A 23,870-nucleotide genomic window follows, 5' to 3' on the forward strand; every position below is an offset into this window, starting at 1 on the left:
ACAAAATGGCGGAGTTCGGTGATCTTCGGTGCCCCCGAAACGTTTCCAAGTTTGCCTGGACCTAGTTTTACTGAAACTCCACCGCTCACGGGGTTAGCATGTATATCCTGCCTCCCTGATGTTTGTGTGGATTGGTTTTACATCTGGTGCTACAGATGTCATGTTCCTGTATGTTTGTGTGTGTACCGCTGTTGTGCTGCTAATGTGGGCTAATGTGTCGCCTGTAATCTAAGAGTCCAGTCTTGATCTTCAACTACTGGTCTGCTGACATGACTCACTCTCTCTTGTACTCTATCTTTTTCCCCTTAGCTCTGGATTTCCTTCAGTGTTGGGAATTAGATAAAGGCTCTGAGTTAACTCCTAAGTGGTGTTAGTGTGGTTGGCCGTACTATTCAGTGTCCAGTTCTCCTAAGTTCGTGACAAAAGGTGAAATCTAATCTTGTTTTACCTATGAGTCAGTGTTTTTTTTGTTGTCCATGGAGATGTGATTCCCCACGGGAAATGGGTGTTGGACAATGGAGAGAATGACTAGGAATAAAGCAAACTACTGATAAGTAATAGAAGCATATCTTGCATCTTATGAGTATTTTATTGCATTTTACGGGACCTGAGCTAAATGATAACAGTGTCTTTCCATGTAAAAATAAGCACTGACAAAGGCAATCATTTTTAAGATGAAAGTGTTCTTTGATATAGTGTCTGAATGTGGGTGACACATGAGGATTTGATGGAGGGAGGTGGCAAACGCAAAATTTTGTGTACCCCTCTTGAAGTCAATGTCCCATAATGATAACATTTACTAAAGGTGCTTTGTGAAATTAATCAACCATAGATTAAGATGCACACATTTTATTATACACAGGAGTACTAATGTTGCTTGCATGTTGCCATATAATTAATTAATATGTGTTATTATTGTATTGTGAACTAATGCGCAGCTTAAATATAAACAAACGCAGACTAAATGTGCTTATTGTATACGTTTTTGTGCTAAGAAGTGGTCGATTATGTAAGTATAAAACGCATTTGTGTGGCTTATTTGCTAGGTAACAACTAATGGGAAACATTAGTATGGTGGGAGGTAAACAGAATGGGTTTAAATTCAATAATTAACATGAATTTGTGTTTGTTTCTATAATAGTTCCAAAAGTGGCTTCTGAGGCCTAGATAAAAAATGGACGCTTGGGTAAAAAGTGAGCAAGAGCTGGACAGTGCCAAAAACCTGCAAGTCAGAGTGAACTGCCTGTGCTCGAGGAGGTTCAATGCTGCCTTGGCCCGGAACCTAGGATGGGTGCCAAACATGGACGCTTGAATGTTGAGATCGTGAGAAAAGGAGGCGATGTTTCATCTAAAAGAAATAGCTAAGCTATAGACTGTCCTAAAACAAAGACCCTTTATTTTTCTGCTGAACCATCGAGAAAATGATGTTGTAATGGTGAGATGATGCTCACCCACCCAGAATTTGTCCAATCGGAGTTCGAATAAGTAGTGCTAGTTACAATTTAGATAGATTAAGTTAGGGAATTAGGGTATAAAAACCCCTGGTTTTGTCTAGAAGGGGTCGCTTTTTCGATTTCTACTGGAAGTGCTGCCTGACTGATGACCGATTCCTGGATGTAAGACTCTAATGATCTTTATTTGTTTGCTTTGCAGAATTGAAGGATAAGATGAGGGTGTTAGTTAGGGATGTTAGGAGAGAATGAATTTGGAACTATCTGTTCTTTGCTAAACTTTAACCGAATTCTAAAATAAGCGATTTTTCCAGAACTCTAAATAAAATGATCATTTTGAAATAAAGTTTAAGATTTTACTGAATAAAGAATTGACTAATGCATAAATGTCAGACATAATAAAGTTTTGCTGTTAATAAAATTGGGAAAATTGAATTTTTAAAGCTGGTCTTGTGATTTTCCTACACCTAATTTTCTTTCTAGCAGATCCATTGCCACTATGGTGGTGTGTCTGAATATTTAAATGTTTAAATAGAACCATGGTAAAGTGTAATAATTTGTAGGTGTAAATAATAAATAGTTAAATAGGTTTAGACGCTCCACCAAATGTTACAGCATTTCGCCATTACGATTCACCAAAAGTCTTGAAGCCAAGTGTAAGTGAGCAGAGTAAATGCGCAGTGTTATGGGTCCCTCTGATGCATGATTTATGTGTTTTAAAGGTTTCAGGGAATTGGTGAGTATTGATTAGAAATGATTTCTGGAGCCGCGCTGTAGCAGATGCACAATAAGATAAAAGATGTTTAAGTACCCAAATGCACGCAGTCACTATATAACATATATGAGCATATAGTCAGACACAGATGAATGCCTGAACTGAAATACTAATGTTCTGACTGCCTGTGACCTTACACAGCAGGTTACTAATCTTATTTAGACCTTTCCAGTTGACACAGTGTCCTGCCTGGGAGGCTGAGGTCATGACCTCTGCCACTCCACTGGTGGTTATCCCACAGTATTTAGTTGTGAAGGGAGCCATGGCCAGAGGTAAATATATCTATATTTAGACAAAAGGCACATTGTCCCACTCTGCGCCGCAGCACATCCTGTGGGTGCGTCTGGCACAGTCTGGGATATTGTGCTCTATTACCATTGATACACTGTTTAGAGTGCATGCACGAACCCGCACCTGCACTCTGAACAGCGCATTAGTGAAAAACAAACCAGCATTTGAAGCCACCAGTCTGCTTTTCACTTGCAGCCAGAGACCCAGCCTTAATGTAAGGGGGTGAAGGGTTATGGATCCCCCTGTAGGAGGGTGCAGTGAGTGACTCCACCCTCCTGCATCTGGATGCCTGGGTGGTGCTCTAGAGCCTTTGTACCCCAGGCCCAAGAAACGCCATTGAGCAGCACACGGTCTATGTGTAATTTTTTATGTGGTGCACAGTCAGGGAATAACTTGATGCCTCTGCACCTGCATCTATAATATGGTTTGGGTGCAATGGGAAAGTTTCCATCGTGTGCATGGTGCCACAACCTCATGCTAATGAGTGAACCCTCCCTCGTGATCATGTGAGCCCAAATTACATAAAAAGCCATGCAGGCTTCTGTTACCCTTTCTGTAATACCAAAGTGCTCTGGGGCACAAGTACCTGTTGCGCATGTCCGTTGTTGCACCCTGGGCACTTTCTATATGGTCCCTGGAAACTAGAGATGGGGGAGCCACTGAAAGCTCGAGCCAGGCTCTGACTCATCTTGATGTCCTGTTGGAACCTTGAGTTTATAAGGAGTGGAGCTTTCATCTGGCTTCTGCCGCCCTCTCTCCTTCCACCCAGGATGTGGTGTTATGATCAGAGCTTCTCACTATGAAACTGGGGAAACCGGTTCGAGTCTTGACATCAGTTCAACATTCTGTGATTCTGGGCAAATCAGTTAATCGCCTGTGACTATAGACAATGCATGTGTGCTTGTGTACTCTAACTGGTGCTCATGTAGAGAACTCCAATACCTTCTGATTGAGTTTGTGTTATATTTGCAAAAGGGAAATAGGAGGTAAAAACAAAGCCTTACATGAGGAAAGACAAATAGATACCCGTTTACTGGCTGATATGTACAAAGTAAAACCAGAAAACCTGGATAGGTCTCGTATTCCCGGCTCACTAGTGTGATCTTATGCAAATATTTTTTCCGCCAAAGCTCTTTGTTCTTCATGTCTGAAGGCACTTTCAAATATGTAAGTTCAGATAACCAATTATACAACACTTTCACTTTTAGTAAGTACTTCTCAGTGCAGTGCTATACTGTGCCCTACTAATCTCAAAGCTTCCATTTTATAAATATACTTTTTATATTTTTAATAGAATTTATTATATTTTATGTAATGTTTGGTGAATGTTTTCCATTGAAAATATTTTCATGGCTCCGGTCGTCCACAGGCTCTAAGATCCGAGCCAGACCCTTGGCTCGGCTCTCCCGGTTACTTTGCTGGCTCGCCTACCTCTCCTGGAAACCATATACATTGTGATTCAAGCCAACTTCATTGAAGCAGTCTCCATTGCAAAATAAACTGAATCAATATTCCTAATGGATTAAGATTGGATGCCTACAGAGGAAAGGAAATATGGAAAAAAAATGTAATGTCTTTAATCTCACTTGAAGGATGTTTTCTGCAAGTCCACTCATCTGCTGATTTATCAACACCTGAAATATATTTGTATTCCTAGGAAGGCGGTAATGAGCGATCTGGTAACCAGAGACTAGGCCTTGGGAAAGATACGTTTTCCTGCACAGAAACCGCTCAAACCCAGATCTCAATGTGGCGCATTTTTAGTTTTTACGCCGCACACCTGGTCACTGAAATAAGTAATTCTGTTTCATTGAAAACACAAAGCCCCCTGAGTGTGTATTTCTGTCACAGCAACAGTAACAAAGGAGAATGTATGGAAGGTAGGCATTTGTATATACACATCCAAGAAGGCATGCCATCTCAAAGGAAGCATTGATGTATCACTCCCTTCCCAGCTGTCCCTTCTCAGAGGGATGCACTGGATGGTAGCGCGACTGGGGAGCACGGTATGATTCTGTGCATCATCTCTTTGATCTCTGCAACAGAACAAAGACTTTAAACACAAACATGAAACGCACTTGAACAGCAAATAAAATGAATAGATATTTACAGCATGGGCGTCCGCAAAAAAATTTCCGGGGGGGGGGGCTAACCTGGCACAATGAAGGGGCGTGGCTAATGTTAATCAATAGGGGCAGGGCTAAAATGGCAGACAATCAGTATCGGGTAATGCGCAGCCAAGCTGAGAATAAAAAAGGGGTGAATTCTGCATTTGAAACTGGACAAGTAGTAGAGCACACATGAACCCTAAAATTACCCCCCTGATCTCTTAAAACTCATACATTCCCAGATCCCTAAAATTAGCCCCCTGGCTCCCCAAAACCCATAACCCATACCCGCCCTGAACCCTAAAATGCCCCCCTTGTACCCCAAAACCCATATCAACCCTGAACCCTAAATTGACCCTCCTGGTACCACAAAACCCATACCCGCCATGGACCCTAAAATGATCCCCCTGGCTCCCCAAAACCCATACCCACCCAGAACCCTAGAAATACCCCTGCCCCCCCCAAAACTCATACCCACCCTGAACCCTAAAATTATCCCCCCTGGCCCCTTAAACCCCATACCCACCCTGAACCCTAAAATTATCCCCCTGGTACCCCAAAACCCATACCCACACTGAGCCCTAAAATGGCCCCCTGGCACACCAACACCCATAACCGCCTGGAACCCTAAAATTACCCCCTGTCACCCCAATCCCTAACCCAACCTGAACCCTAAAGTTACCTCCTGGCACCCCGAAAGCTGAACACTACAAGCTTAAACTACATTTGCATATTCGGAGGGGAGTGTCCTCCTTGACGTTTCCATGCATGTAAGTCTAGAACACTGTTCACTTAGAGTAACCTAGATATGCAGCCAGTAGGTAATGCTGAACCTGTAGAATGCATTAAAGTTACTGGAACTTACTTAAAAACTGCTGCCTGCTCTTCTGATACTATTCAGTGGAGTCGGGTTGATCAGCAGCACTGTCATCCTGGCATCCAGCCCCTCCCGAAGGTCTCACTGTGTCGATAGATGTGGGTCAAATGTCTCCTGGTTTCCTCCTTGCCATGACCTCCTCTACTTCTTTGTCGATGCCCTTGGAAGCAAAAAGAGACAGATCCATGGCCCTGTTCACCATTCATCTGGTGAGCAGTGCCGTGGATGTGTATTCCATACAAGTGCAAGGACAGCAGAGGGAAAAAGGGATGGCAGTGCAGGTGACGCGTTTCCTTTGTAAAGTTATTCCTGCTAGCGTCATAGCCCAGGGTTTGCTGTCCGTGCACTTGCATGGAATACAAATGTATACAAGTGCACAGACAGCAAACCCTGGGCTATGATGCAAGCAGAAATTCCTATACAATCGAAAAGCGTCACCTGCACTGGCCATCCCTTTCCCCCTGCTGTACACATCTTCTCACTCCCACCCATGCTCACATTCACAACACATCAAGTGCTTACGTGAAATCCCTGCCTTCAGGCAAGGATATCACCTCTGTGGCACCAGTCAAAAAGAAAACAAAGGGTGGGGGCAGGGAGGGTCACTGAAACCGTTAAGAGGCGGGCTGGCTGGGGCTCGTTCTGGGCATCTCAGAAGGGGTCATAAAAATCATATTCGCGGATGTTTAGCCTTTAACTATGGCTCGTTCTTAGCACCTGTTGGTAATATGCGTAATATGCAACACAGAAAAAATACAGAAGCACAACATCTGATAAATCGCTAACACTCTAAGGGAATGAAATATTAAGTAAAATGTCAAACACAAACAGGAACTAAATCGCTGACATGGATTGCTTTTTTACATTTGTTATTTAGAAATCGTTCAGTGTTTATGCCAGAATAAAGGGCATGATGTTTGAACCTGATAAGAACCCGTTGCAACGTCCTCTGCGACCCGGGGGGACCCGGCCCATTTAAAGCCCTGTCTGAGGGGTCACTTCAATGTGAGATGAAGATCGGCAACAAAAGGGCGCCCCACATGCAGAAGATTTCTTGAGAAATCCCTGTTCTGGAATGGGGGCTGAGCAGGACGTTTGTGGCGGGGGAGGAGGCTCATGGTTCCTGCGCGGGAGACGACCTTTACTCCGCGGGCGTTTCACCACAGTAGGTTTACAACGCTGGCTTGGATGGCACTGTAAGCTAAGGAATAGTACGATTTACTATTCCAACACCTTCCCTACTGTACGTAGACTGCTGTTGGAATAGTAAATCGTACTATCCCTAAGTCCAGCGCCCTCCAGCGCAAGTCGTTGAAACGACTTGCATTGTAAAGCCTGCGTTGCAACATACCGCGATCAACATGATCGCATAGTATTATCATACATTCTTCCTGCGCGGCTTGTAGCGTAGCTTTCCCCTGCTAGTGGAGGTGCGTGCTTCAGTCATGCTTCTGGGCTTCAGTCCTGTCCAGATCTGCACATCCGAGCATTTCACATTGTAAGTACCATGGATGGAATCTATGACATAATATCGACCACAAAAATATCGCAATACAAAAATATCGCCCAAAAAAATATCGAGGACAATAATATCGGGATCCTATCTTCATAAAGGTAAGTACAAAAATATCGAAAAAATAATATCGTAGTACAAAAATATCGAAATTAAAAATATCTTTTTTTTAAATGTATTAATAATAATGTAAAAATAATGTTAAAATACATATAATTTAACAAATATTAATAAAAACATTAAAACATAATTAAAAAATTAAAAGTAATACATATACATATAAAATAAATTAAAATTTTTATAATTTAATGTAATTTAATTTTTTTTAATTTAATTTAATTGATTTAAATTAAATTTACATTTATTTTATTTTTACCCTTTACGTCTGTACCCCAAAAACCCAAAACTGACCCTGAACCCTAAAAATACCCCTGTACCCCAAAAACCCAAAACTGACCCTGAACCCTAAAAATACCCCTTTACCCAAAAACTGAAAACTGACCCTGAACCCTAAAAATACCCCTTTACCCAAAAACTGAAAACTGACCCTGAACCCTAAAAATACCCCTTTACCCAAGAACTGAAAACTGACCCTGAACCCCAAAAATACCCCTTTACCCAAGAACTGAAAACTGACCCTGAACCCTAAAAATACTCCTTTACCCAAAATTAATTAACATTATTTAATTACCAATTAATTATTAATTAACAATAAACAATAAAGTAAATATATTAGCACATTAGCTATAATTAATTTAATTTACTAATTAATATTAATTTTTCCCAAATAATTAATTAACAATAAACAAAAATTATATATATTAAAAAATGTATCTAATTAATGTAATTAACTAATTAATAATAATTAATTACCAATTAATTATTAATTAGAAATATGTACAAAATTATATTAATGAATTAACTAATTAATATTAATTAATTACCAATTAATTATTAAATAAAAATATGTACAAATTTATATTAATTAATTAACTAATTAATATTAATTAATTACCAATTAATTATTATTTAAACATATTTACAAACATATATTAATTAATTAACTAATTAATATTAATTCATTACCAATTAATTATTATTTAAAAATATTTACAAACATATATTAATTAATTAATTATTATTACATTACTTCCCACCCTATTCCCCTATAAACCCACAACCCGCTCTAATACTAAAACGCAAAATGTTAACAAAATTACTAATTTTCAAACATACATTTCTAAACATATTTAGCAAACATATAAACAACAAAATAAAATACATAACACTAAACAACAAAATTTCGATATTACTAACATACATACCTTAATCTCGATATTCTGTCTGTCGATATTATGGCACATCGATATGCTATACCATCGATATTAAAACATCGATATTATTGTATATCGATATTTTAATTTCGATATTTTGTCTGACTACCCCATGGATGCGTTGATGAATGCTTTGCAGACATGTACGGGTGAACTCTGTACTTTTGGTGACATCATGTTTGAACGCAGCGCCCGAAGTGAACTCACCAGTTAATGAGGCACAAAAAGGCTAATAGCCCATTCTGGTGCCATGAGCCAGCTCAGCTGTGATTACCGCCATGGGCGTCTGCAGGTGGAGCAAGGAGGGGCGCTCCGGGGGGGGGCAAGCGCCCCTCCTCCCCCCTCCTGCAGACGCCCATGATTTACAGCCGTGTTTGTAAGTGTCACGAAGAAACAGACTGCATGACGTAAGCAGCCCTGCGCTGACCCGCATGGTGACTGCACAGTCGTACACCCTACACATTTGCCCATGATGGCGCCCCACTGGACGGCACCCCGCTGGCTGCGGGGCTGCTGCAGTTGGAGGCCAAGTTTGATGGAGAGACTAACTCCGCTTGGATAAGGCCAGGAAGTATGCAGGTACAGAGGGACTGTTGAGGACTGTAGCCACGGCCCTCCTGGTGCCTGCGCACAGACCCGGCCTGCTGTTGCTGTGTGGGATGGATGCCACTGTAAAGCATGATGGAGTGAGCCAGGTACCAGAGAAGGGTGTATGATGTCTACCACTTTCCCCTCCTATTTACTACTGCTGATGTAGGCACTCTCTGTGCCACGTAGCTCATTGAAGGCTGAAGGTGACTTTGCTTACTCGGCCCCTTGGCTAGCATATATTCAGAAACAGTGGCAGTTGATGACAGGACAAATGGATTCCCAGAATTAAAGTTGCACTTTTGGAAAGATCAAATTACTATCAAGTGCATATTGCTGTAGTTTTTTCCATTTCAATAGGAAATATAAACAGTCAGTGTGGTTCCCTTGGTGACTGCAGACAACAATAATCCTATTTGGATTTGTGTACCTGACTCCTTCGACTAATCAGCAACTGCTGCTAGGCTCGCGACTTCCTGCCATAGGAGGATCAAAGATGCAGAGAACGAGCAAGCAGTCCATCTTCTACAATGACCTAGGTCAGGGAATCACAGGAGTGGCCCATGCAGGTAAAAGCGGTGAGGCCGGGTTGGGGATTCCACAGACTATCACGAGGGAAAATTAAATAAATAATTAATTTTACCTCGTGGTCGTATGTCGAAATCCCCCCCCCCCCCACACACACACCCATCCCCACAGCCCCACCGCTCTTACCTGCACGGGCCACGGCTGTGGAAGCATCCTAGGATTTCCATTTCCTGGTCATAGCAACCCGCGGGCTGTCATCCCACCACCAACAAGCCACACCTCATTTTAGTGTGCAGGGAAGGGTTGAACCCTACCACAGAGCTCTTCACACACTCCTTAAACTCTCAAGAGAATGTGGGGTGCAGTCATGACACACTATATGGATATTATCAAGAGATACAACTTAGCTCCAGGTGAAAAAGGACCACAACCCACAACTTTCAATAAACCAGCATAAACTTCATGAAAACGTACTCATATCATGAGCTGCTAATGGGTCGACCTCTACTGTTCATTAGAATCTGGAATTCTGCTGAGTATCAACATCAAAATTATGTAAGACTCTCCCGAGGACATATGACATGGATCACCAGTACAGGAAAGCATACAAGGTGTGTCAGAATTGTTGAAAGGTGGAGACGATTGACACTTGCTAATGCACTGGGACTTTTCCATTGGAGGCCAAAGAACATCCAGAGGTCGTTGTTGATCTTTTGACTATTATCAGGTGATGAGAAAAAGCCTTGATGCTTTCCTTTCTGTTAGGTTTTTACTTTTCTTGCCCACAGTCAATAGTCTAATTATAGAGTCTTTATCTTTGTTTTGGCTTTTATTTACTGTAATCATATTTCTTTATTGAGAAAGTAAGAAGGTACGGAAAGAACAGATACAAACTATATAATAAAGTGGTGCATATACATTCTTCATCAATGAGGTCTAGGTAGAGTATTAGACTAGTGTCACATAATCATCCCTGCACATAATAAAATATGAAGTGACATGTCACACTTCACTTGTTAAACTATAAAATTACATTGATAAAACCAGACAAGGTATTAGTGTGTTTCCTGTTTGCCAGTGCATTGTTGATCTCATTGCAGTTTTCTATGAAGAACTGTCATTTCAGTACTTTCCAGCAGTCACAGAAACAAATTCCTTGAAATAGGTAATACACCTACACACAAGAGGCCTTATTTTGAATTCCATCGGAAAGCCTCCGACCGGAGGTCAGAGGCTTCCCGACCAACATGGAAGGTTTACATCCCGACCGCCGAATTACAATGTCAGCGGTTGGAGTGTAAACCGGCCGGGGAAACTGACTCGGTTCCGACGGGCTCCCGGCCAGCCGGAAACCGCTCATAATCGCGTATGGATGGCGGTTCCGGTGTCGAGATTATGATGTTGGTTTCCGCCTACTACACAAGCTACCATAGAGAAATGGGAGTTTGCGACTGCACGAGTCGCATCAAAATCAGGTGTGCGTAACCGCCCACCTATGGTTGGTCAGTTCTCTCACAGAAACGGTGTCGGTAGGGTGCAACTCCAACCAACATCAAAATGAGGCCCAAGGTGTCTTCCGTCTTCCGCTGAGGCTGTTGCATTCAGCTCATTTGCCACACTGTTTGTGAAGTATGTATGTCGTTACAACACATGCTTTTTCTACGCATGCCTTTACAACGCAGGTTTTACAACGCAAGTCGTTACAATGACTTGCGTTGGGGGGCGCAGGAGAGTGGAATAGTTTAATTTACTATTCTAACTCCAGTCCCCGTGGATAGTAGGGAAGGTTTTGGATAGTAAATTAAACTATTCCCTATCCTACAGCGCCCTCCAGCGCAAGTCGTTGTAACAACTTGTTTTGTAATACCTGCGTTGTAAAGGTACCGTGTGAAAAAAAGTTTTGTTGTAAAGGATGTTTCCCGTTTGTGAACAGAGCCACGGATGTGGCATCATTAGCAGGCTTGTGTCTTTATTATTAATTTTTTTTAAAATATATAATTAAGGTGGTAGCGCAAGATATGGACAGCAGACAGGCCCGATGGGATGAGCTCATTGTGCACAGCAGCACTGATAAATGAGCAAGGACTGAATGATTGAAGAGTGAATGCAAATGTAAGTCATCTCACTAATTGACTGGAAGGTTGGCTAGTTGTACTAAGACACAGGGAATGCAGAAACGTCATTTTTTGTTTGAGGGTGGTGGTTGCTGAACATGAACCACTCCGTTGCTCGGAGGTTGTGCTCTGTTGAAGTGCCTGCAATGCATCCTGAGCTGGAGACCCCCTTTGAAGTATTCAACAACAGCAGTATTGTACAGTACATATTTACGAGCTTCCTGTGCCTCATTGCACCATGCACTGCTAAGGTTAGTTTTCCAGCTCTTATGAGCTCCATCCACACAAGGGTGGCAAGGTGTCCACATGTGCTTGCAGCCACATGTCCTTTAGACAAACAAACCAGATCCAGAGACAACCAAAGGCAGTCACAGGGACAGAAGCAGTACTGTGGATAGGTAATAGAAGTTTGGACATAAAAAAACTCCATCTGAGTTGCAAAAACAAGAAACTTTAGAAATAGGAGATGAATTATGTATCACAGATAAGCTTGATGCTGAGACTTGTGTAGCCCTTGCAGTTGTAATAAGCAAATAACCATTGCAGGCTTTTTATTGGCGATGTTAATACAGAGATTTAAGCATGGGTGAGGTGGGCGATTTGCCCAGGGACACCACATTCCAAGAGGCCCCTGTAGAAAAGATTTTTTTTCTGTCTTGATTCTATCTATTCACACACTTTTACATATAATTTATTTTTGTTTGGCATCATGGCTTGAATCATCAGAAAAGGCAAATTAAAAAAGTGAAACTTGTTCTGAACATAGGCCCCTTAAAATAGTTATTCCCGGGGGCCAAAATATCCTGAGGCCGACACTGAGTAAATGAATCCCATGGCCCAGTCTATGAGGAGGCTGCTAGTTATGTCATAGTTGTCTCTCCCGGCTTGTCGGAGATCCTGTGGGAGTGTGAGGAAGGGTAACATGTTGTTCTACACCTGGCTGAGGTCATCATTGTTTTCCATTATTGTCTTGCCTACAGATATGAACAGTAAAACATGTATTCTGCAACTTTCTGGAGGGAACTGCTGGCATTGCACCAGAGCAAACACACTAGCTTTGTTCCAGTAAGCAAGGCCTAAAGTGAGTTTTAGGTACATTGTCAAATTCTACCTTCTGTAGTAGGTTCTTGAAGTTCTCCACTTTTAGACAGAATCTCTTTAGGGGTCTCCAATTTGGCCCTTTAGCATTGTCTTATGTTTCACTATCTTTTTCTTGTGAGCTTCTCTTGTTTTTGTGAGGTTGGTGGTGAGAGGGTGTAACAGCAGCAATTCCCTTTCTATTTTATACAGCTTCCCTCATTGGGTGTCCTTTGCAGTTTGTAGGGCACGCTCTATGATTTGGTCTGGGTAGGTGTACCATAGTAATAGAGTTTATACAGTTTTGAGGAGGTGGTAAATGGAGATAGGGTAGGGCTGCTTGTCGGGGTCCTGGGTGGGGGTCCGGGTACAAAGGGTGGAAATGCCAATAGAATAGCCGGCCAGGGCAGGGAAATGCTAGAGGAACGTATTGTGTTCGCCCCACTGTGCAGAATGGCGAGCGACTACATCTCTACCCACAGCCAAGTTGGTAGTTTCACCGGGTGGGAGCCCACACTTGGTGATGCCAAGACTGGTATTTCCAGAGTCAAAACGATTGGATCTGGAATTTACAAACAATAGTTCTGGGTCCAAAAACACATGGCCACTTGTAGTCACCCAATGGTGTCCTCCAAGCATGACTGCTCTTGGCAACTTGTAATGAGGCCTAATGTGTTCAAACATTTGAACAATCCTTTAGCAATCGTGCTCCTTTGTTTAACCTGGTGGTATTGATGCTGTGGTAGGCTTCCCTTGTTTGCTGTATCAGTTGGTATTTTCTCTTCAGTATACATACTTTCTAAATCCCGTTGTGTTTTTGGAAGTTTCTATTGGAGTGTACTGAGGTAGGGCAGACCTGGTGAATCCTAACATACCACCTGGACACCACCACACTTCCACCTCACCCGGCTGCACAGGCACAGTGGGAAATGCTGTCAGACTACCTTTACTTCACTGTACACCCTGCCCCGGGGAAGTAACAAGATGAGCCTTTGCATATTCTCGCGTCTCGCGGGCTCCTTCCTCGCACGTACAGCGGTACTTCCACCCTGCTGTTGGTGTTACACATGCTTGCTACCCTGCTGTGTCACTTAGCTCATACTATGTGAAAACGGGTTCTATTCATAGAATGCTGTTACTCTACATCAATGTAAGAAAATATCACACTTTTATTTCTCTTAACTTAGCCAGGTTATTGTGCACTTGTGTGCTACTGTTCAGTATGTGACACCTAAAAATAAAAGGTAAAGTAATTGTACAAGCAATTTTATTTTTGAAGAAGCATTTTCGTTTCTGTGAAATAACACATCTGTGCAATAGTTCAGGAGGTTTCTGCACAGTAATGAGTTTAGGAGCGTCAGCGTCTTCTGACACTTTACTCCGATGACAGCGAACCACCAGAGGGATTCTGGGCAGGTGCATTTCCACCTCCTAGCTGCATGGCTGATAGCAGTGCATACATAAAAAAAGTTTTCTTAGGAGTCCACAGTTTGTGCTACTAGATGGCTGCGTTGCTGAATAACAAGGCTCCCAACTCATGCCTCTTTCTTCGTCCGTATATAAATGACTGTCTCTGTATCTAACTCTTAAAGGTTCTTTTTAATCTCTACTTTTTTAGTTTTACTATTTATTTCTTCCTCTGTGTTTGTCCCTACCTTTCTTTTTCCATGTCAAACTATGATGGGAAAAAATAAGTCCACATCCCAAAAAATAAGTGTTGGTGCCAAACTCTTGCAACGGTCGGCACAAATTAAACACTGGTTGGCAGGATTAGTAGTTGGTTAAGCACTAAGGGTAGATGAATGATTACTACTATGCTGTTGTACATTGTCTTAGGATGGGACCACTGTTTTGTACTACATCCAACTTACTAATCAATCACAGTGCAAAAAAAAACATTTGCAAGGATTTACGAAAATTCTGCTACATTTATATTCGCCAAAAAAGAATTTCCTGTGCAAAACATTGAACACATCTGCAAATGCTGAGACAGCATCCTGCAAAAAAGTGCAGACCTCTATTCGCATTCGAAAAGTGTGGTTGTAACACCTGTCCTTCACAGAAACACTTGATGGGGTTCATTAAGAGAAGCGTGGTAGGCTTAAAATGAGCGGTTATAGAGTTAAATATATTATTAATTCCATAGAATCGACACCTCAGGGTATATTTAACAATCTAAACATTGCAGTAATGTTTTGTTATCCCTTTAAATGTAGTCCAATATATGATGGCCAAATTGCAATTTCCATCCGAGTTTTAAAAGGTGTAAAAATATCCAGTGTGAGAGGCCTTGTGGGTTACTCGGATCTCCCCTACATTGACACCCACAGGACATGTGGTACAAAAACATTGCTGAAGGCTCGTTATTGCGTGGCACACTGCCACTTTTATGTCACTAAACCTCATAAATTGCTTTCCAAGGTACATTATGAATATTTTTCCTGTACAAATAAGGAATAGGAATCGAGTAACAGCGTACAACCCCAGTATGGGATCCAAGGTGACAGCGACCAGCAGATTCTCCTGCAGCCTCCCTTAACCAGCCCTTACGTTTTCTATGGATAAGCAAGAGTAAGGAAGTCCACTTACAGGCTGACTTTTATATTGGTGGGTGAAGGGAAGGGAAAGTGGCAGGGAGACAGAGTAAATTACTCAGTTGCCCTGACTGAGTCCCTTCCCGCCAAATTTCGAATTTCGGAACTATTGGCAGGAACCGCCATCACGGTTGGTTCCTGTCAATACTTTTTAAAATTTTAAGCAAGACTCAGTCGTCAGGATAAAGTTGTCTGTTAAACTTTTTTGTCCCAAAAACAAAATCTCAGAGCAGGATTTTATTTCTGAAAATTAAAAAAAAACAATGTCCCCCCTTGCCATTGGTGTTACCTCCTATGCCGATGGGGGGCTTTTTTAGTTTTTTACTGCCCTTTACCATCAGGCAGTGAAGGGCAGTAAATACCAGCTATCTGCCTGCCCATCTAAATTGGGCTGGTGAACATATAGCCGTTTCTCCGACAGCCCTTACTGCGTCGGGTCAACAGAGAAGTTTTGCCACAGCGGAGACAGAGTATTCTTTGCCGTTGCCAAACTATGGTCAGCCTGCATCTAATGTCAATAAAGATACTCCGTTGTACGTGCTTACTGAAAATATATAAATCATTCATGTACTGAGCAACACAACACATCTTCTCCTTCAACAATGAAAGAAAAAATGTACAATTAGAAATGTACATCCTTGCCGATATACAAAAATCAATACTTGTAACCTCAATATAAATAGGAGAAAAATAACCCCTAAAATTTCATGAATAAACTTAGAATATATGTGGACAGTACAGAAACATCTTATTTGCCACGATTTTACAAAGTCATCACATCTTTCACTAGTTTTATCATCGCTACTTCTATTCATATCACTATCATTCTCATATCCATTTGGACGTATTGCAACATGATTTTCAGTACCACTTGAAATGCCTTATAACCACTCAAATGTACCAGACCAATATCTGTCATCACTACTGACTTTACTAGTATCAACATGGTTGGATGTGGAAAGTCTAGCTAAATGCCGTACTTTACCATCACCAAAGAAGGCTGAATTGCATTTCAATTCTTTCACACCTAACAGATTGTCTTTGGTTGAAGGTACTCCTCTGTTGCATTAGTCTGAAAGGACTATCAGCCTGATTCATCATTCTCCAGTTTTGCGAGCCCCTAATAGCGATTCATAAGGAATCGCTATTAAGGACTTGCAAAACGGGATTCATGTAGGAATTGCAAAAAATATTGCGATTCCTACATGTTCCTTATTTGCGATTAGCAAATTGCTAATCGCAAATAAGGATGCGATTTCAAGGCTGCAGGGGTGTCCAAAGGACACCCTGTAGCACCCCTGAAATGTAATCTACATTGGTGTTGCGCACACACATGTCCAAAGGACATGTGTGTGTGTAACATGCAACTTAGAAAAATGCATTTAAATGCATTTTTCTAAGTGTTTGCTATTTACCACGAGGTCTGACCTCTCGGTAAATAGCGGCCCAAAATTGCAATTTCGCAATTTTAAAATGATTCATGAATTGCATTTAAGGAATCTCAAATAGAGATTTCTTAAATGCAATTCTTCGCAAATGTGCAAATTCTTTAATAGCGAATTTTGCATTTGGGATGATGAATCCCAAATGCAAAAATTGCACTCGCAAAATGCAAGATTCTGAGAATCTTGCCCTTTGCAAGTGCAATTTAGCTTGATGAATCAGGCTGTATGTCCAGTGACTTAATTAGTGGAAATGCAGCATGCCTGCAACAACTTTTAGATTTTTTTTTCCACAACAAATTGTTACTGTTTGCTAATTGTATAATACCATTAAGTATTCTATTAAAGCTCTCCACACATCAGTTTCCTGAGGGATGATATACAGCCATAGTGTTATGTCAAATTCCATTCCTCTTTAAGAAATTTTGGAGAACGTCTGATGTAAATTGTGTATCGTTGTCACTAACTATGACTTTTCAAAGTCCTTCTCTTAAAGATTCTTCATGCAAAAAGTTTACTATGGTTTCTGAAACAAATCTGCTTGTCACCTTGAACCATTGGGAGAAGTGATCTACAAATACTATGAGATCCTGATCTTCTTCTTCTCTACGAACTGGCCCTATAATGTCAAAACCAATTCTTTCCCATTACATATTTAGATGTTTCCAGTTATTAAACCTTTATTTTATTTTTCAGTTGGTTTAAGATACACAGCAGTTGCATAGTTCACGTGTCGGTATTTAGACCCCACACAGGAGACCAACTCTTTAGTACATAATCAGTTTTGACGTATTCAACCATTATGAAAAGCAAGGATGAAACCAGCTACACTCCCTTCTTTACCTCCCTCCCAAGCTTAAGGCCTCCCTCCCGCCCTCACCTCTAGTAGATCGAATGTTCCCCTATATTTCATCCAGTGGCCCCATATTTTTTCAAATTTCCGCATCGCACCTCTGGCATTGTAAATTGTCTGTTTCGCCTGTTGGCACCAGTTCAGATCTTTCTTCCAATCCTTTATCTTTGAAGGCCTTCCTGCTCCTCACAGTCTTGCTATATTTTGTTTTGCCACCACTGCCACCACATCCAGCTAGGTACCCACCTTCCTTGGCCATTTTTCTTCTACAGACAGCCCGAGCAAGAGCCACACTATTTAGATGTTTTAATGGTCGTAAAGGTGGTCTAAAAGTGGATTGCATTTTGTCCAAATTATAACATTCCTGGCACTTTCTAACTACCCTTCACTCTGATTTAGATTTTAATAATGCCACAATATGCCATTAACCATAGCAAGATCATCTTTGAGTTTCCAGAAAACTTGCAAACTATTTTCAACATTCTTCTTATGTGGTCATCCTCTTTCAACAAACATGATGACTTGGCACAAAAATCTGCCCGATTTGATATATTCTTTCAATTCAATCTCATTTATGACCATTACTCCTTCATCTATCAATCAATCAATCAATCAATCAAAGTCAATCAAAGTACTTGTAAAGCGCACTACTTACCCGTGAGAGTCTCAAGGCGCTGAGGGGAGGGGGGAGCTTCTACTGTTCGAAGAGCCAGGGCTTGAGGAGCCTTTTGAAGGTGAGTAGGTCTTGGGTCTGCCGTAGGTGGGTCGGAGGGTGTTCCAGGTCTTGGCGGCGAGGTAGGAGAAAGATCTGCCACCGAAGGTCTTTCATTGAAAGCAGGGGACAACGGCGGTGGCGAGGCTGGCAGAGCGGAGCTGGCGGGTGGAGGTGTAGAAGCTGACTCTGCTGTTCAGGTAGGCTGGTCCGGCATTGTGTAGTGCTTTCTGTGCATGAGTGAGGAGCTTGAAGGTGATCCTCTTGTCAATTGGGAGCCAATGTAGGTCTCTTAGGCGTTGGAGGATGCGGCTGGGGCAGGGACGTTGAGGATCAGTCAGGCGGAGGCGTTTTGGATTCGTTGTAGTCAACGCAGGTGTTTGGCTGGAATTCCTGCGTAGAGAGCGTTGCCGTAGTCCAGCCTGCTGCTGACCAGGGCCTGTGTTACTGTTCTTCTTGTTTTGGCCGAGATCCACTTGTAGATCCTGCGGAGCATGTGGAGGGTGTTGTAGCAGGAGGAGGAGACGGCACTGACCTGCTTTGACACGGAGAGGGAGGAGTCGAGGACGAAACCTAGGTTTCGGGCGGGATCGGTGGGTGTCGGTGCTGTTCCCAGCACAGTCGGCCACCAGGTGTCGTTCCAGGCCAAGGGGGTGGGTCCGAGGATGAGGACCTCCATCTTGTCTGAGTTCAGCTTCAGACGGCTGTTCCTCATCCAGTCGGCGACGGCCTTCATTCCCTCGTGGAGGTTGGTTTTGGCGGTGTGCGGGTCCTTGGTCAGGGAGAGGATGAGCTGGGTGCCGTCGGCGTAGGAGATGATGTTGAGGTCGTGTTGGCGGACCATTTGTATGAGGGGGGCCATGTAGACGTTGAACAGCATCGGGCTGAGGGCTGAGCCCTGGGGGACGCCGCAGATGATGTTGGTGGCTTCGCATTGGAAGGGTGGGAGGCGGAACCTCTGGGTTCTGCTGGAGAGGAAGGACGTGGTCCAGTCGAGAGCCTTCTCTTGGATTCCGGCTTCTTGGAGGTGTGTCTTTAGAGAGCGGTGGCAGACCATGTCGAAGGCGGCTGACAGGTACAGGAGGATGAGGGCTGATGTTTTGCCGTTGTCTAGTTGGTGCCTGATGTCCTCTGTGGTGGCGATGAGGGCTGTCTCAGTGCTGTGGTTGCGTCTGAATCCGGACTGGGAGGGGTCTAAGATGTTGTTGTCTTCGAGGTGGCGGGCCAGTTGCATGTTGACTATTTTTTCGTTGACCTTCGCCAGGAACGGGAGTAGGGAGATCGGCCGGAAGTTCTTGAGGTCCTTGGGGTCCGCCTTGGGCTTCTTGAGGAGGGCGCTGATTTCAGCGTGCTTCCCGCTTTCTGGGAATCTGGCTGTTTTGAAGGAGATGTTGATGACCTTTCGTAGTTGGGGTGCAATGGCTGCGTCTGCTTTGTTGAATACGTGGTGAGGGCATGGATCTGAAGGGGATTCTGAGTGGATGGAGTTCATGACCTTGCACGTCTCGTCGTCATTGACGTTAGCCCAGGAGGTCAGACGGCTGGTGTGGGTGGTGTTCGCAGGGGGAGGAGTCTGGCGAAGTCGGGGTGCTCGTGGTGTTGAAGCTGTCGTGGATGTCAGCGATCTTGCGGTGGAAGAAGGTGGCCAGTGAGTCGCACGGTTCTTGTGAGGGCGGGATGTAATTGGTGTTGGCGCTGAGGTTGGAGAGTTCCTTCAGAATGCTGAAGAGCTCTTTGCTGTCGTGTGAGTTGTTATCCAGGCGGTCTTTGAAGGAGGATCTCTTAGCTGGTCTGATGAGGTGGTGATGTCTGCGGGTGGCATCTTTGTGGGCTGCGTGGCTGTCAGTTGTGCGATTGTGGAGCCATTTCTTTTCCAGTGTCCGGCATGTGCATTTGGAGGTCTGGAGTTCGTCGGTGAACCAGGTGGGTTTCTTGCTGGTGTGACTGTTTCTTGAGCAGTGCAAGGGTGTTGGCGCAGTCGTTGATTCACTGTCTGAGGTTGCGGGCGGTGGCGTCTGGGTCGGTGGGGTCGGTGGGTGGATTCTGGGCGAGGGTGGAGGTCAGCTGGTCTTCGATGACTTTGCTCCAGCGGTGGTGTGGCAGCAGTTGGGTGCGGTGGTGCGTGGTTTGTTTCTTGAAGGTGAAATGGATGCAGCGATGGTTGGTCCAATGGAGCTCGGTGTTATGGTGGTAGGTGACGTGGGTGCTAGTGGAAAAGATGGGGTCCAGTGTGTGTCCGGGGGCGTGGGTGGGTGCAGTGAAGAGTTGTTTGAGGCCGAGGTTGGCGAGGTTGTCAATCAGGGTGGAGGAGCTGGTGTTGTTGTTGTTCTCGAGGTGGAAGTTCAGGTCCCCGAGGAGGATGTAGTTCATGGAGGCGAGTGCGTGGGTGCTGGCGAGGTCGGCGATGGAGTCGCTGAACTGAGCCTGGGCTCCGGGTGCCTGTAGATGAGTGTTCCCCTGAGGGTGGTGTTGGGGTCGGTGTGGATCCGGAAGTGCAGGTGTTCGGCAGTGGTGAGGGTGTCGTCTGCGCATGTAGAGACCTTGAGGGTGGACTTGTGGATGATGGTTATTCCTCCTCCGATTCCGTTGGGGCGATCCCTGCGGGTGATCTTGTAGCCATCCGGGATGGCTATGGCGATGTCGGGTGCCAAGGAGCCGTTCCACCAGGTCTCGGTCAGGAAGGGGATGTCGGGTGGAGGTGTCGAGCAGGTCCCAGAGCTCGACGGCGTGTTTGCCTGTGGAGCGGGTGTTGAGGAGTATGCAGCGAAGGTGGTTGAGTCCGGTCCTAGGAGTACTGGTGGCTCTGTTGCAGGTGAAGCTGCAGGTGTGGCAGGAGAAAGGTCCGTGGGTGTGATTCGGGGCGGCCTGGAAGCAGTGGTGGTTGCGGTCAGCATTGAAGGCGTGGAGGGTGCTGGCGTTGTGAGGGAGTCTGGTGGCGTGGCGGTTGCTGGGTCCAGGGGTTCTGACACTGGGTGCGGTCCAGGCACCGACAGGCGCAGACGGGCTTGCCTCTGGTGCGCCACCGCCATTGAAGGGGAGGTGGGAGTGAGGAGCAGCTGGGAGGCGGGAGCGGGGCGGCGAGTGGGATCCAGAAGGAAAAAGGGGGAGGGCCGCAGGGAAGCAGTGGCGGGAGCTGGGACAACGGCGAGGGGTACAGAAGCAAAGGGGGGGATGGTGAAAAACAGGGGGCACGGAGGAACAGACAAAGGGCAGTGAACCAGTTTACAGTAGAAATACAAATAATACCACAAAAAACTACAAGTATGGCAGAGCCAGCAGAGCTGCTCAGCGCAGCACAGCAGCGGCGAACTCACGAGGCAGGAGGCAGCAGGGAGGAAGGCACTGGCACAACTGGTGGAGCTGTGCGGAGTGGGGAGTGACCTGGCCTGCAAGCAGGGTCAGGGGTCGCTCCCCTTCATCCCATTATCCAGCCACACAACATTCCTCCAGAATGTCTTCATTTTCTTTTTTGGGTAGAGGCATTTGGCTCAAAACTCAGCCACCAAAAGCACATGCCAGAGCTTCCTTTTGAAAAACAGAAAATGTATTTTCCTCATGGGTGAGAGCATGATTTTCAAATGTGATCACAACTTCAGCCTGTAGTTTCAAATCATGTTACTACTGTATCAATGCCTCTGCAACTCACAACTGTGTCGATACAGCTGTTGCAATATGGATTGTACCCATGAAGGAGAGGAGCAGAACAACTTATCATTCTTAATTTTTAGAAATGCATCTTAGCAATCATACAATTATATGTTGTCTTATTCTTTAGTAATTGCCTGATAGGGAAAGCTAATTTGGAGAAATTGCTTTCAAATTTTGAATAAAATTCTGTGAGACCTAGAAACGACCTCACATCTTCTTTGCTGTGCTTTCTGGGCAAAGCATTCCTTATTGCTTCCATAAATTCTCTCTGAGGATGCATTACATTTTCTCCCACATCATGACTCAAATAAGTAACACTACTTTGATTGCATTCACACTTTTTTTAACTCTGCAGTAAGACCCTTCTTCTCCAGAATACTGAGTACTTCTTTCAATTTGTTATCATGCTCTACTTTATTTTTTCCATAACTGGTATATCTTCTTGTCATGTCATGTCATGCGATATCTTGTCATTATATCATATATCATGAAATATTGCATCATTCACCCCCTTAAAAATGTAATGCATAAGTCTCTTAAACATGGTGGCTTCAGGGGCTAAACCAAAAAGAACTCTTTTAAACTGAAAAACACCTGATAGGAGTAAAGAATGCAGTTAATCGTTTACTATATGGATGTACTGATACTTGATGATATGCTGCAGTGAAATCTATGCTAGAAAACTGTTTAATTCATTTGGTGGCACTTAATAATTTGATGATCTTTGAAAAAGGACACCAGTCTATAAAGATGTTTTTGTTAAGGCCCCTAAGATCAACACACAATCTGAACTTGCCATCCGCATATCGTGTGACTACTGAGGGGATCACCCAATCTGAATTCTCCACTGGTTCAATTATGCTTCCTATTTGTAATTTTTCTAATTCTTGAAAAACTTCTTCTGTAATGGAAATCGCAATAGTTCTCACTTTATGCACACCAGGGACGAAAATACGTTTCAAAATAATTTTATGTTCAAAATCTGTAAGTTCTCCTATTTTTCCAAGGAAAACATTAGTACATTTTTTGAGCAATACATCCTCAACATTTTCACATTTCTCACTAACCAAAACAGGTGGATGACTGTTGGTGTCTATGATCATTCAAAGTTCCTCTTGCTCTATCCATCCTAACACAGACACACCTTTCATATCTACATACAAATTACATTAGGAGTTCCTATCTTTAACTTCAAAGAGGAGCCTGCAGCATTGTATAGGTTTGACAGGAAACTGTTAGCTATAATATTAGATTTTTATACATTATTAACAAATACATCTTTAATCTTTGTCTCTCAAACTTGTTTGTTAACAGTGATATATGGCAATCCCAAATGATCTCCAATGTTTAATTTGAGTCTTCAAATTAGCATTTCACATACAGGTTCTTGATAGCACCTTCAATGTCAAGTATTTCAACATACAACCAACACACAACCATTATCCATACTGTTTTTGGTATAGCTAGAATTGTGGCATTCCACATTGTCAATAAGTTTTACAGTATTACTTTAAATCTTTCTTCACACACTATAAAACTGTTTTTGGATACCACACCAGCAACATTTTCTTATTCCTGGCTTGGCAGGACTTATCATATGCAAAGTGATCTGAGCTATGACAACTGTAGTTTGTGTTGGGACCTCCACTAGTTTTTGTAATTCTTCGTACTTTTGTAGTAGCTCGCTGAAGGTTCTCAAGTCTGTTGTTACTGACATCTTTTTTAAAAGTAGGGTGATCTCCTGGTATTGAAGCACATTCTGGGACATTATATTATACCAGTGCACTGAGTGTCCTTTTTAGAATGATTGAATGTAGGAAATTACCATCTCATCTTTTCTGTGGTGTACCCCCAGATTTTTGCCCTATCTGTATTCGCTGGCTGTAGAACTCTGTGCATGTTACCCCTGCTAACTATTAGTAAAGTGCCTGCAATCCCCCTTTTAACATTGTCAAATTGACATAA

Source organism: Lissotriton helveticus, chromosome 5_1 (assembly GCF_964261635.1).
Source record: "Lissotriton helveticus chromosome 5_1, aLisHel1.1, whole genome shotgun sequence".
NCBI lineage: Eukaryota > Metazoa > Chordata > Amphibia > Caudata > Salamandridae > Lissotriton > Lissotriton helveticus.